Source organism: Pseudophryne corroboree, chromosome 3, assembly GCF_028390025.1.
Source record: "Pseudophryne corroboree isolate aPseCor3 chromosome 3, aPseCor3.hap2, whole genome shotgun sequence".
NCBI lineage: Eukaryota > Metazoa > Chordata > Amphibia > Anura > Myobatrachidae > Pseudophryne > Pseudophryne corroboree.
The window spans coordinates 384,713,748-384,729,649 of record NC_086446.1 but is presented as its reverse complement, the minus strand read 5'-3'; the positions used below and the strand labels follow the sequence as shown (position 1 = coordinate 384,729,649).

The following is a 15,902-nucleotide window of genomic DNA, read 5'->3' as shown; positions in this document are numbered from 1 at the left end:
CTGCCCTAGTGCCACTGATCTCGGACACGGGCATTACACCACTGACTTGGACGGACCACGCTGGGGTCTACCTCCTCATAGATATATACCGCTCGCCTCATAGGAAATTTAAATGGCGTCTTGATGACTCGCTTCTACAACACCCCTCTGCACTAGAGGAAACTAGACTAGCGATTACACAATACTTCACTGAAAATATATCTCCCGATATTCCACTTAATATCCTTTGGGAAGCCCACAAAGCCACGATTCGCGGTACCTTATTAGCAAAATCGTCGGCAATCAAGAAAAAAGCCGCACAGGAAATAGCCTCCCTCGAATCAGAAATAGCCACCTTACTACCCAAACACAAAGCATCCCCCGACCCCTCTTTACTCACCCAGATAGACTCCCTCCGAGGACAACTCAACACTCTCCTATCCACCCGCGCGGCAACAATTCTTCGGAAGTTGCAACAACGCTTTTACGACAAAATGGATAAAATAGATACCCTACTAGCCAACAAACTACGTCGTAAGCAAGCGTTGGGTGCAATAGATAAACTGTACTCGCCACAAAGGGGAACGTATACATATGACCCTGAATTGATGGCTGAAGATTTCCGCCTGTTTTATAGCTCCCTCTATAACTTACCTGACTCGCCCCTGCTGTCTCCTGACGGATCCGGGGGAGTGCGCTCATATTTATCCGATACCCCCCTCCCAACCCTATCCGACAATCAATTGGAAGCCCTAAATAGTCGAATCTCGGAGGAGGAGACAATAGCTGCCATACGATCGATGCGCTCGTCGGCTGCCCCGGGTCCGGACGGTTTCACAGCCCAATATTATAAACTCTTCGCGAAGGAACTGGCCCCACACCTAGCCTCCCTATTTAACGGTATCCTCGAGGGAGCCTCCTTCCTGCCGGAGACGACTCGGGCCGATATAGTGGTATTACCAAAGCCTGACAAAGATCCGACTAGCTGCTTAAATTACAGACCAATCTCATTATTGAATGTTGACTTGAAAATATACGCGAAAATACTAGCTAACCGTCTGGGTCCCCTGATGCCCGGCCTGGTCCACCCGGATCAGGTCGGCTTCATTCCTGGACGCCAGGCGTCCGACAACACTAGAAGGGCAATAGATCTAATATACTCAATCCAAAAACGGAAACCTCCCTCTCTCATTTTGGCTCTTGACGCGGAGAAGGCCTTCGACCGCATATCGTGGTCTTTTGCCTTTGCAGTCCTTGACAAAATGGGATTCTCCGGAAACTTTCTAGAGGGAATTAAAGCACTCTACCACTCTCCGTCGGCCCAGGTTATGGTTAACGGTGTCTCCTCCTCCAGTTTCGGGATCACCAATGGTACCAGGCAGGGATGCCCCCTCTCCCCTTTAATCTTTGCCCTAGTCATGGAGCCCCTAGCAGCAAGGATCCGTAATAACAGTGCTATCCATGGAATATCCACAGGCCTATCTGAACACAAGATAGCGCTATATGCCGACGACGTCCTGATCTCCCTCACTGACCCAGCCCAATCTCTCCCCGCGCTTTTATCTGAGATTAGCTCATACTCACAGCTCTCAGGTTATAAAATAAACGTGAGCAAAACAGAGGTCCTTAACTTTTATATCCCGGCAGCTCTCAAACAAGAACTTCAAACTATTCTCCCCTGTAACTGGCAAACCAAGAAAATTAAATACCTTGGTGTGTACTTGACCCACCATCACCACCAACTTTTCCAAGCAAATTATCCCCGTTTATTACAGACAATTAAGGAGGACTTGGTGGACTGGTCCAGTTATTTTATATCATGGATAGGCAGAATTAACTCTGTCAAGATGAGCGTGCTCCCCCGACTCCTGTACTTATTTCAGACCCTCCCGATCTACGTCCCTACCTACGTCTTCAAGACCCTACAACGCCAATCTTCCCTCTTTATTTGGAATCACAAACGCCCTCGAGTCAGACTTAAACTGCTTCAACGCCCCTCCAGAGGCGGCGGTCTGGGTATCCCGGATTTTAAGAAATACTTTTATGCCGCGCAACTCGCTCAATGTGCACAATGGTGCAACGAAGGCGGGACGCGGAAGGTCTGGGTGGGGATAGAGGCGGAGGAGACGGGCCTAGCTACACTATCCTCCCTACTGTGGCTTCACCGGAACCAGCGTCCCCGTGCGGCCCTATTGCACCCTGTAGTAAGTCGCTCCCTGGCAACATGGGACCTGACAAATAGACGGTTCAGTTTGGCCCCATACCCGTCCCCGCTAATTCCGTTATTTAACAACCCAGCCTTCCCACCAGGTATGAGCAGAGCCACGCACACATCTTGGCGCATGAGTGGTATTTTCTATGTTAATGATATCACCTCCACAGCTACGTTCCCACAATTCGCAGATATCCGTGAAGGAACAGTAATCCCCTCATCGGACTTCTTCCGCTATCTACAAATTAGACATTTCCACTCCACCATCACCACCACCCTTCTCCACAGACATTTATCCCCCTTTGAACACATTAGCTGGAAACGCACCAACACTAAAGGCCTCATATCAGACATCTACACCCTCCTGGACGACCTCCCCACAACATCCCGGGCCCCTCATGAAGTGGCATGGGAAAAGGAATTGGGATTCACTATAGACAATGAGGACTGGGTAGATATATGGGACAATGCGGCTTCCAGCTCCATATGTGTAAGAATTAAAGAAAATATTTATAAATTACTCTACCGATGGTACTATGTCCCGTCCCGTCTACATACTATGTTCCCCGATACTCCAGATAGATGCTGGAGGGGCTGTACGGACATCGGTTCATTCTTACACATATGGTGGGCCTGCCCTAAAATCTACACAATATGGGGTGAACTCATCACCATGCTTTCGCGTTTATTCGACACCTCCATCCCCTCCGACCCCCAATACTTTTTGCTCCCCATGACTCTTCCTACCCTCAACAGACATCAAAACAAACTATTCCGACATATAGTCTCGGCAATGACATGCCAAATTGCCACAGACTGGAAGAGCCCGACCCCCTCACCAATACAGGGGATAATTTCTCGGATATGGTATGTCCACAAAATGGAATACATGACCGCAGTTATTCGCAATACTGCGAAGCAATTCGATAAAGTATGGTCCCCATGGCTAAACCTACAACAGGCTTCCTCCCCATTCATAATCTGACACGGCATGCCAAGGTCCTATCCACCTCTTGCCCCCGAAGGCTACCCCTCCACCTCTTTGCCCTCTCTCTACTCCCCCCCCCCTCTTTTCTTCAACCGGAGGTGCCCAGCCTCCTATGCTTTTCTGTCCCCTTCTGATCGCTCTCCGAGCACTCTCTTTTTTTCATTTCCTTTGCTGACTCTCTTGACGGAAGGCCACTCCGTTGCCGAGAGTTTCCCACTTTTTATGCTCTAACTTGAATCTCTAAACACGGGAAAACACAAAAACAAAAAAAAAAGGATCCATGCTGTTGTAGCAACAATTTACTGTACCTACATTTGTATTTTAAGCACCCAAAATGTTCGGGTGCTCTGTTATGTTATCATTGTACCTATTTCTTGATCCACTCAATAAAATGTGTTTAAAAAAAAAAAAATATACCAAAGCAAAACCACAAATCCATCGTAACCTTACCAAAAAAGAATGGACAGCTCTCAAGAATTTAGGAGCATATACTGACATTGTTATCCGCCCCGCCGACAAAGGGGGCGGGGTAGTTGTTCTGGACATGGAATACTACCGATCAGAGACCCTATCCCAACTGGCAGATACCTAGCAACGTGACAACACAGATGCGCCCCACGACGCGTATACGCGTCATCACTCAGTGACACGCAGCGCGCACGACGGGACCGTAGGCGGCTTCCTCTCCGGTTTGGCGGGTTCTGTCTCTACAAGGGTAAGTAGTTTCTTCTCCATTTTCACTCTCACATCTTGACAACGGGGTTAGACACCCCGAAACGTTGGTGTTTTATTTTGTGATGCCAATACACATTTGGCTGCTTTACAAGACCTTGAGTGCCGCAGCATTTTTTTACAATATCCAGCTTCACTGATGGCACCGGGGCACGCAGACCCTCTACAGGAGTGCCGGGTTAATCTTCTATAAATATCAATTCAGGAGTCATTAGTTTGGCTCACTGCCAGACCCAAGGCACCCCAGCATTTTTATCAACTATCATCATTTTCCCTGCAGCAGGATGACAGAGTAGCTGCCTCACGCAGTTGCGGAGGAGCCCTTCCTACTAGCACCTTCACGGGTTGGTGCACTGGAAACACTTATTTTTATGGCACAAGGCACTTTTATATTGCAGTAGACACTTTATAACACGTTTTTGCACTTTACTGGACACTGCTTGCTGCAGGCCCTGTGTTTGCAGCCCTGCATAAACTAACAGCACCTCAGAGTACACCATGGGGGATGTCCGTGGATTCAAACACTTGGATATCAAGAAAGGAGACGTCTATAGCTTCACGGACGAGGATGCCGACCGGCTGCGCTTCAAGGAACAACTCTCTCATACCGACCAGCAGCAGGGTCCTGATGAGCTGTACCAACAACTATTCAAACTAAAACGGAGAGAGATAGATTTCCTGCTGCACGGCATCTCTCTGTCTGACTATCACAGAGAATGTATGATCCCCAGGGGTTTTAGGGTTAGAAACTCACCCACTATTGGGAGATATAACCCCGACTTCTGCAAAAAGTGGATCGGCATCACCAACAAATGCAGCCTGGACCTTATGCTGTTGGTGATAGAGGAGGCAGGCAGGGAACTTAGGGTGGTCAAAGAAAAAATCACCGCCTTTGAAGTGGATCACTTGTCTACCCTGCAGCAAGACGAATCACACGACTGGCTCCTGAAATTACGCTCTCAATGCGATAACTATCGCAGAGACCTTGTCAAATTCAAGAAGAATAAGTTGAGCACGGTCCAAGACGACTATGATAACAACAGAGTCTACAGGTGGCTGATGGGGAATGGCACCGACAATTCCCAAACATCTCGTCCCAGACCTAGACAGGGCAGGCGTCGTCGTAGGGAGAATGTATCTAAACCGACAGCATCGTCAAACAGCGACAGCGAGTTCGCTGTAGCAGACTCAGACGGGTCGCAGGGAGCACAGGCTGCCCCTTTAGGTCAAGCAGTCGCAACAGGCTCCAAAACCAAAGGGCGCCCACCCGTCGGGGTGGGCAGAACACGAGACTCAATAGAACGAGCTGTCAAAAACAAAACTTAATTTGCTACCTTTCTAAACGCACCCTTACTCCTGTTGAAGTCGATGTGCTGAACTACGGCCTCTCGTTTGTCCCCACTAACCAGCATAAAGAACTTGACTGGAAAATTGATCTCTACCAATTCGCCAGGAGATTACGGAGACAGGAATACTTTGCTCTCCATCCGACACAAGCCTCTATACCCAACCCTGTTTTTCAGCCCTTTCTAAACAAACGCAGTCAGTCTTCCTTCGATCCTCCATCTACTAATCCATCTATCAAATCCTACATCCGTTTGGTCGACGAAGCTGCAAGTAAATATACCAAAGCAAAACCACAAATCCATCGTAACCTTACCAAAAAAGAATGGACAGCTCTCAAGAATTTAGGAGCATATACTGACATTGTTATCCGCCCCGCCGACAAAGGGGGCGGGGTAGTTGTTCTGGACATGGAATACTACCGATCAGAGACCCTATCCCAACTGGCAGATACCAATACGTACAGTCTTTTGGAAAATGACCCCACTTCAGCATATAAGCAGGAACTTGATGCTATTCTGTCGACAGCTCTGTCACAAGATTTAATCTCTGACAAACTACATAAGGCACTCACGCAGAAATTTCCACTGGTTCCGGTGCTGTTCACCGTGCCCAAAATACATAAGAACCCACAAACACCTCCCGGACTCCCGATTATTTCAGCTTGCCAGTCACTATACCAACCAGTCTCTCAGTTTTTGGACTGTATATTACAACCTTTAGTGTTAAAACAGCGCACTTGCTTGAAGGATACCACCTCCTTTTTGAAGCTGCTGGATGGATTTGGCACGGTGCCGGAAGGTGCGATCCTGTGCACGGTTGATATATGTAGTCTCTATACCAGCATCCCGCATATGGGTGGCCTGGAGGCAATGAAAGCTTTCCTGACTACAGAAAAGATGTCGGATGTGGATTTGGACCTCTTCTTGACTCTACTGGAGCTAACTTTAACAAGAAATTACTTCCTATTCGACGGCCGGTTCTACCAGCAGAGAACCGGATGCGCGATGGGAAGTAATGTAGCTCCTTCCTACGCCAATATTTACATGCTCCAAGAGGAGGCACAGATGTTCTTCCAAGATCGCAATACGGCAAGGCATATAGCCCTCTTCACAAGATATATTGACGATCTGTTCATAATCTGGACTGGAGGAGAATTAACTCTACAAGCACTATTGGAGTCCATTAACTCCAGGCCCTCTCCAATCAAGATCACCTTTCAGTGGTCCACCACAACTATCCATTATCTGGATGTTCAAGTTACCATCTGCAATGGAAAACTGCAAACAGGAGTGTATAGCAAACCCACTGACAGAAATACCCTTCTACGGGCTAATAGTCATCATCCACGCTCACTAAAACTCGGACTTCCCAAGTCCCAGATGATTAGGGTTGCCAGAATCAATAGTCAGTCGGAACGCCTAGAGAGCGAATTAGACAAGATGGTGTCCAAGTTCACTGCTAGAGGATACGATTGCACCGCTTTAAAAACCATCAAGCACGAGGTGCTCCAAATGTCACGTAGTGATCTAATGCAGACAAAAGTAAGATCCACCGATAACAGAATTATTTGGAACACGACCTTTGATACCTCTAGTCCGGTGCTCAGCAGGGCCAACAGGGCCCTTTGGCCCATTGTTTCTTCAGATATCCATCTTCCTTTCAAGCAAAAGACCCCGATGATGTGCTACAGGAGGGGACGTAACATCAAGGACATGGTTGTCCATGCAGATATAACCAATATTGCCAGGACTCCTCTCCAAACGCAGTCTGATTCGTTTTTAAGAAAAAAATCTGGTTGCTACCGTTGTCTTGGTTGCACTACGTGCAGCCATATGATCACGGGAGCCGTATTCAACGTACCTTTAACCAGCAAGAAGATTAATATCCGCCATACATTAACCTGCACGTCTTCTTTCATCATCTATGTCATCGTTTGTCCCTGTGGCTTATGCTACGTGGGAAAAACTATTCGAACCTTACGGGAGCGTATGGCCCTGCACCGCTCGGCAATAAAAGCGGCCATCTCTGGTAACTCCTCCGACCAGCCTGTAGCCAGGCATTTCCAGGAATTCCGACATCGGCTCTCTGACCTCAAACACATCATTATAGACCATTTGCCCAGATCTCTGCGTGGAGGAGACCGGGAGGGCCTGCTTCTACGTAAGGAGGCGTCCTGGATATTTAAACTTAATAGTATACACCCGACTGGTCTTAATGAGAGGATAACATGGAGTATCTTCGGGTAGTTCCTAATGGAGGACTCTACTAAGTTCACTTATTACAGACAATACCGTTCCAGATATGCAATTGGGACCCCGCTCTCTGTCACACTGCAGCATATGTGGCCAACAGGCTTCTGTGCAGTATTAGTGACAGATTGAGTGCAGGTCCCTATGGCGGACGTGACATTAGGAACACCCATCTGGTGTTTCAGAATCGAATCATTGTATTTATGTACTAATTGTATCTGCACTACACCAGGTGCATGCACTTTCAACCTCTGCTCACTCTTCCTTCACTACCTCGCTCTGTTTCCATGGCGGTACAGTGTTCTAGTTGTGCATCAGGCTGATTCACTATGTGCCGAATGGCCCCTTATCCATTATAATGTATACAGTAATTCCTATGGGGCATCCCTGGCCTATGCAGCCCCTATCTGTTCTGCAGTAGTCACAGCAGTCTGTCCCGTTAGTGCATAGTGCATGTGTATAGTTCACTATGTGGTGTTTATACTCTGTTTCTCGGGTTACACAGCCGCACTGCTCCGGACTTCCGTGCTTGGTCCGTTGCCTAGCAACGTGACAACACAGATGCGCCCCACGACGCGTATACGCGTCATCACTCAGTGACACGCAGCGCGCACGACGGGACCGTAGGCGGCTTCCTCTCCGGTTTGGCGGGTTCTGTCTCTACAAGGGTAAGTAGTTTCTTCTCCATTTTCACTCTCACATCTTGACAACGGGGTTAGACACCCCGAAACGTTGGTGTTTTATTTTGTGATGCCAATACACATTTGACTGCTTTACAAGACCTTGAGTGCCGCAGCATTTTTTTACTATATATATATATATATATATATATATATATATATATTCTTTGTAATACGCTGCAGACTATGTATGCGCTATATAAAAAGCTGTTAAGAAATAAAATAAATAAAGGAGTGTCTGACAATCCTCATGAAAACCAGTTGTGCTACTGGTAATTGTGATATTAAGGTGTAGTAGTTACATAACTGTGATGGATTTGGAAATAATATAGAATTATGGAAAGGAAACCCAACAGGGAAAAAAAAAGAAGCATGCAGCCTGCCCTTAAACAACACGTGGCTGCTATAGAGGAAATAAACTTTTACTTTCACGACAGGGGCTACATCTTCAGTCAAGTCTGAGCTCCCTGGCTTTCTGCAGAATGCAGGCCCCTTTCCCTTTCCACCCCTGTTCGCTAGCCATCTGCGATGACCCATGAGTGGGTGGGGGGCATCTTACGCACTTTCCACCAATACTACTAATTACCTTACCAACTGGTCTGTGATTCCCTAAGCAGCTTTACATTGTGGTCACCCCCCTTTCCCCTCCCCTTCCCATTTCCTACTATCATTCCCCTTCTGACGGAGTACATTCCGACTGTGGTTTCTTAAGTTCTTATTTACACTAGAATTAGGCCACATGCTTGTGCCTCATGTTGTTTTTATCTCTGTGTTTCTCTGCTTTCTGGACCCACATTGGACCGGATCTCGCTCTGATATTGACACATGTACTACTTGCGTTCCTCTATGTACCATGACTGGTTTCTTTCTCATAACTGGTTTTCTTACTGTTCTCTTTGACTGACCACTTAAAATAAATAATTATTTATAAACCATAAAATGTGAAGCCTACTAAATTCATATTATTATTATAATTATTATTATTATTATCTATATAAATAGTGTAAGGACGTTTTTTGAGTGACATTTCTATGATGCCGTTGCCTGAGCAGGGCAAATCATATACTAAATTAAATCTCTTGGGGGTAAATGTATTAACTGTCGGTATGGGGGAGAAGTGGTATCCGTGCACATTATGTGAACAGATACCACTTCTTCCCCATGTAAGACATTGGTGATGCCGGCTCAGTCAAAGGCATATCGGTACTGCTATCTGAAAGATAGCTCGGCGATATCCAGGACAATTCGCTGCTGACCGTTCAGACACCTGCAGCTGTCTATTTCAACAGCTGCAGGTAGTGATGCCCATACAACACAGCAGGGACAGAGATGGCTGTGGCGGGCCCCTTTGGACTGTGCAGGGGATCTCGAGTGAGTAGCGAGATCCCACGCATGCGCAGTGGAGACGGACAGGGAGACGCGGCGCATTAGCACTAAGCTGATGTGCTTTGTGCTCAGCGGGGATCGCCAGAAGGGGGAGTTCTCGCTCCCCTGCTTAGGCAGACAAGATGTTAATAAATCTTGTCGATGTCCCTTCCTGCTTTGCCTCGGTAATGAGGTGGCGATCTGCGCCACTATAATGCATTTACCCTTTGGTCCGTTGATGTGGAGTTATATTGATGACTTGATTGGTTGCTTCATTTCGGAGTTATGTGGCAAAACGTCTGCCAGCCAATTACAATTCATCATATTTCAGCTCTTTGAAAAGTGACAGTTGGGCAACTCACCCTGTGCACCTGCCGGGTGGTTTGGAAACTGTGGGGTATATTTACTAAAATTCGTATTTTCCCGTCTGAGGTCAAAGTTCAATCACGAATGACATCGAAAGTGTAAAGTTGCAACTTTTTGAATTTATTACGACTAATTTACTAAGCTGTCGTATGCTGCATTTTCGGATTTACCGATGTCGTTCGTTTTTTTTTGCAGTGTTTTACGTGAGTGACTTGTAAAACACTGCCGACTTTAATACAATGAATCTCGGACGGATCTGAGAGATCCGTGCTGGGCTTCATTGTGCACCTTTTTTAAAAATGAAATCAGTGTTAAAATAAAAATAAAAATTGCGTGGGGTCCCCCCTCCTAAGCAAAACCAGCCTCGGGCTCTTTGAGCCGGCCCTGGTTGAAAAAATATGGGGAAAAAAAATGATAGGGGTTCCCCCATATTTAAACAACCAGCACCGGGCTCTGCGCCTGGTCCTGGTTCCAAAAATACGGGGGACAAAAAGCGTAGGGGTCCCCCGGATTTCTGAAACCAGCACCGGGCTCCACTAGCCAGATACATAATGCCACAGCCGGGGGACACTTTTATCTAGGTCCCTGCGGCCCTGGCATTACATAACCAACTAGTCACCGCTGGCCGGGGTACCCTGGAGGAGTGGGGACCCCTTCAATCAAGGGGTCCCCCCCCTCCAGCCACCCAAGGACCAGGGGTGACAAGGGGTCCCCCCCCATCCAAGGGCTTTGCGGTCAGCGGTGAGGTTACTTTCGGTCAACCGCTGACCACAAAGTTCCCACCATTGGTTACAATGGAGCGCATAGGCGCTACATTGTAACACTGCCGTGTGCTGCCTGTCATACACTACAGGAGCACACAGCCAATCAGGAGGGTGCCACAACGTGGCGCACCCTGATTGGCTGATGGAACCGTCTTAGACATAAGTCAGAGAGGGTTCCTGGCATTCGGGGAAAGGGGTCTCATGTGAAAACATGGGGCCCCTTTCAGTGCGAGGTCGGGTGTCCGTTTTTTTATTTTGCAAAGTACCTGGATTACAAATGGATTAAAAGAGGAGCCATCTACACTGGATTTTGTGAGTATAATTTTTTCAACAGGTACACCATGGATTCTACATGGAGAAGAGGACCGACCCTCGTGTGTACATAGGTAAGTATGTGTATATGGAGGTGTGGATGTATGTATTAAAGTTTTACTTTCAAGGTGTGTGTCTTATGTTTTTATTGGGGTATTTTTTTAGTAGTAGTACTACAGGTACCAGCGGGCCCGGTTTTCCTCCGCATGCTGGTACTTGTAGTTCTCCAAGTACTAGCTTGCGGGGGAGGCTTGCTGGGACTTGTAGTACTGCTACTAAAAACAATATTCATTTTTTGACAAAAAGGCTATCAGCCTCCCATCCGCAGCCCTTGGATGGGGGGACAGCCTCCGGCTTCACCCCTGGTCCTTGGGTGGCTGGAGGGGGGGGACCCCTTGATTGAAGGGGTCCCCACTCCTCCAGGGTACCCCGGCCAGGGGTGACTACTTGGTTATGTAATGCCAGGGCCGCAGGGACCTAGATAAAGTGTCCCCCGGCTGTGGCATTATGTATCTGGCTAGTAGAGCCCGGTGCTGGTTTCAGAAATCCGGGGGACCCCTACGCTTTTTGTCCCCTGTATTTTTGGAACCAGGACCAGGCGCAGCGCCCGGTGCTGGTTGTTTAAATATGGGGGAACCCCTATCATTTTTCCCCCCATATTTTTTCAACCAGGGCCGGCTCAAAGAGCCCGAGGCTGGTTTTGCTTAGGAGGGGGGACCCCACGCATTTTTTTTTTTTTTTAAATAACACTTTCCCACCCCTTCCCACTGAAAAACATGCACGGATCTCATGGATCCGTGCATGCCTATCCAAACACGGGGGGGAAAAGCAGGTCTGGTTTTTTTTTTAGCACTTTTTCACGAATTGTATTTCAGCACGGCAGTGTTTGGCTATTGTCGGCAGTGTTTGTGATTTGCACTTTTTAGTAAATGACCGATTTCTACCAAATTGCAGGCGTATTTGACCGATGGTGTATTGATTCGTAATTTTTTCCTAGGACTTCCAAAATATTACGAATGCCCTCATCACTGCCGTGATTTGAGTTTAGTAAATTCCCGAGATGACACTTTGAAGAAAAAACATCATCTCGGTCAAAATCGGGACCTTAGTAAATATACCCCTGTGTCGGTTATGTGCAGCCACCCACAAAGCAGGGATACTACAGGATATTGGCTACTTATGGGGTGAAAAGGGTTAAAATATACCACCCAGCACACCTTTGCCCGGTTGAAACCAGAGACATTGGCTAGTTAATATTATCATCATCCTTTATATGGTGCCACAAGGTGTTCGCAGCGGTTTGAGTACATAAGTTAAAGCAAAACAGGGGGAAATAAAGACTCTGTTCTAGGGAAAGATGGCTATATGTAATCCTCATTCAAAAAATTCACACATCTTTTGGAATTTTCTCCTTCAATCTTTATTGCGGGAGACATATAACCTATACACACTTCCGGCTTTGATATGAGTACACAAGATTAAAAATAAAACCAGACCATAAAACATCACACATGTATACATTCTGTACGCCCTATTGTCAATACATTTTTTTTCCTCATCGGAACACAGAAATGTTGTGTTCCAGTGTATAATACTAACAATACCAATAACATTTAATAAAAAACAAAAGGGAAGGCATTATTTGTATAATATAATACTATAACTTAAAGCTTTATTGCTACAAAAATCATTTAATTTAGTCCTCTCAGAGCTAGGGTTTTCAATTTGTAACATTTAATTTTAGCTTGGGACAGTTTTATTTCTGTTAAGATGTTCTAGCTTGAGATCCTCTTCTTCTTTATGGACCTTGTTTCACAAACCTTCAAGGTGTACTGTCACCGCCGTATTTATAATGCGTGCAGTGTGTGTGTGGTGCACACAGTCCCCTGGGGTCCAGAGGTGCCCACACCGCACACTCTACCCATTATTTTAAATACTTTCCCACTGGAGTCCCGCAGCGCAGAAATCACTGTTTCGCACATGCGCAGTAGAAAAATCACTAGGAAAATGGCCACCGCGCCATTTTCCCGAAGATCTCCACATTCTTATATAGACTCTGGGACAGCGCTAGGGACCCCAGTGCTCAGAGCTAAGCGCTGTCTGCTAGAGTAGAGCCTGCACACGGGCCTCCTCTCTATAAATGCCCCTGTGTACTGTATATGTGCTGGTAGTGGGTGGACTGCATCTTAGCCTGGGGTGGCTTGCCCTGTGGTGTTGAGGTGCACTGGGCTCTACATCACTATCAGCTGAGGTACACATGCAAGATGTGTGAAACCAAGGTCCATAAAGAGAATCTATAAATAAAACTGTATCATAAGTGTTGTTAGTGTTAAGTGTTGTCCTGTCTGCAAAAATCATATCATTGCAATCTGCAGTATGCTCGTTCTCTGACCTGGAAAGAAAGAGCCAGTTGCAAGTAGAAGAAATGTCTTATAGGTACTGTGTGCGCATGCGCAAAAAAAATGGGTGTGGCCAAATGCCACATGGGGCTTTGCCAATGAAAATGGGTGCATGATACACATATGACCCCAATAGTGCCAGATACACGTTGCCCCACAGTGCCAGATACACAAATGCCCTCACTGTGTCAGATATACATTGCCCCCCAGTGCCAGATACAGAAATGTCCCCACCGTGCCAGATACATATATGCCCCCAGTGCCAGATACACATCTCCGCAGTGCCAGATATGCCCCCAGTGCAAGATACAGAAATGCCCCCAGTGCTAGATACACATGTCCCCTCAGTGCCAGATATGCCCCCAGTGCCAGATATAGAAATGCCCCCACAGTGCCAGTTACAGATATGCCCCCAGTGCCAGTTACAGAGATGCCCCCAGTGCCAGATACAGAAATGCTCCCATGCCAGATACACATGTCCCCCTAGTGCCAGATACAGAAATGCCCTCCCAGTGCCAGATATGCCTGCAGTGCCAGATACAGAGATGCCCCCAGTGCCAGATACACATGTCCCCGCAGTGCCAGATATACATGCCCCTCCCTTGCTTACCGTGCTGCTGCTGTCTTCATCCTGTGTGTGAGGGGAGGAGAGCGCAGCGTGCGCCTCTCCTGCTCCTCAGTCTCCGGCGGCGGTGCGGGTCTCACTCTACCTTCAATTAGGTGGCGATCCGTGAGCCAATCAAAGCACGCAGTCCGGCAGCCAATCAGGAGCCTTGGCTGATGGTCTGCGAGCTCTGATTGGCTCACGGGCCGGCGTCGAATTGAAGGTAGACACTGAGGGGCAGGAGAGGTGCACGTTGCGCTCTCCTCCCCTCATGCAGCAGCGGAGGGAGGGAGTGGCGGCCCGGCTAAATTTTTAAGGGTACGCCGTACCCACCCGTACCTGCCCACTTGCACCGCTGGAAAGGACTCTTCTTGTAACTGGCTACTCGCCACGATCACTTCTCTGAAGCAGTAGAGCCGTAGTATTTGGGTCCATGATGTGTATGATTTTTTGATTACAGATTTTCTTTGGTACCTCCTACTCTTTCTGCTTTCATCCCAGTTTTAGGAGGTATCCGGTTGATAGTGTCTAGTTAGACAGTCAATAGATAGACACCATATGTTAGACCAGGCCTGGCCAACATGTGGCTCTCCAGCTGTTGTGAAACTACATGTCCCAGCATGCCCTGTCACAGTTTTGCGATTATTGGAATGCAAGAACTGTGGCAGGGCATGCTGAGATGTGTAGTTTTACAACAGCTGGAGAGCCACAGGTTGGCCAGGCCTGTGTTAGACAGACATTAGGTCGACATGAAAAAGGTAGACAGTACAAAATGTCAACCGGGTCAAAAGGTCGACATGAAAATTGTCGACACAAAAAAGATAGACAAATATTTAGTTTTTTACATTTAACATGTTTTTGGACTATCTCATACCTTCTCTATCCATGTCGGCATAGAGTCGGTTAAAAACCTTGTGGCGAGCGTATGCCTTTCTACAGTTGGGGGTCCCAGATGATAAAACTATCCACACAAACCACAAAAATGCAAAAAACATGGTGTCTACCTTTTTTTTTATGTCGACCATTTTCATGGTGAGATTTTGACCCTGTCTACCTTTTATACTGTATCTTTTTCATGTCGACCTTTTGACCCTGTCGACCTAATGTCCGTCTAACATATTGTGTCTATCTATTGACTGTCTAACTAGACACTATCTATCTTTTATACCACACCCGTTGTAGGAGCAGTGTCTGGTGGATCATGGAATCTTCATATGTATGAAATGAGCTTTCAGTTTTTCATTGTTCTAATGAAAGTTAAACAATCTACATTGTTTAAAGTGCAGCTCAAATCATTAATTTATAGCAGGGGTTCTCAACTCCATTCCGCAAGTACAACCAACAGGACATTTTTTTTTGTGGATTTCTTTAATCTGATTTGCTGTGGCAGTAATTATCCCACCTGCTTTCACAGACAGAAATCCTTAAAACATGACGTGTTTGGAAAACTTGAGGGTTGAGATTGAGAACCACTGACTTGTAGCATGAAAGAATATGGTACAGGTTGAGTATCCCTTATCCAAAATCCTTGGGACCAGAAGTATTTTGGATATCGGATTTTTCCGTATTTTGGAATAATTGCATACCATAATGAGATATCATGGCGATGGGACCCAAGTCTAAGCACAGAATGCATTTATATTTCATATACACCTTATACACACAGCCTGAAGGTCATTTAATACAATATTTTTAATAACTTTGTGTGTTAAACAAAGTTTGTGGACATTGAGCCATCAGAAAACAAAGATTTCACTATCTCACTGTCACTCAAAAATGTCCGTATTTCGGAATATTTGGATATGGGATACTCAACCTGTAATATGCTTATATGTTTAGTACAGTTATACAACGCGTCAGCTGAGCTGCATGCTGAGGGAAATTACTTGTATTTGTTCAGATAAA

At 46.6% G+C, this 15,902-nt stretch overlaps 1 protein-coding gene and 1 long non-coding RNA gene across 7 annotated transcripts in view; one reads left to right on the top strand and one right to left on the bottom strand.

Moving 5' to 3' along the window:
* The window catches only part of TANC2 (tetratricopeptide repeat, ankyrin repeat and coiled-coil containing 2), a 1,023,243-nt gene that overhangs the window by 239,918 nt on the left and 767,423 nt on the right, over positions 1 to 15,902 (top strand). The gene's annotated exons all lie outside the window — the stretch shown is intronic.
* Positions 1 to 15,902, bottom strand: part of LOC135055673 (uncharacterized) — a 261,242-nt gene that overhangs the window by 164,237 nt on the left and 81,103 nt on the right. The gene's annotated exons all lie outside the window — the stretch shown is intronic.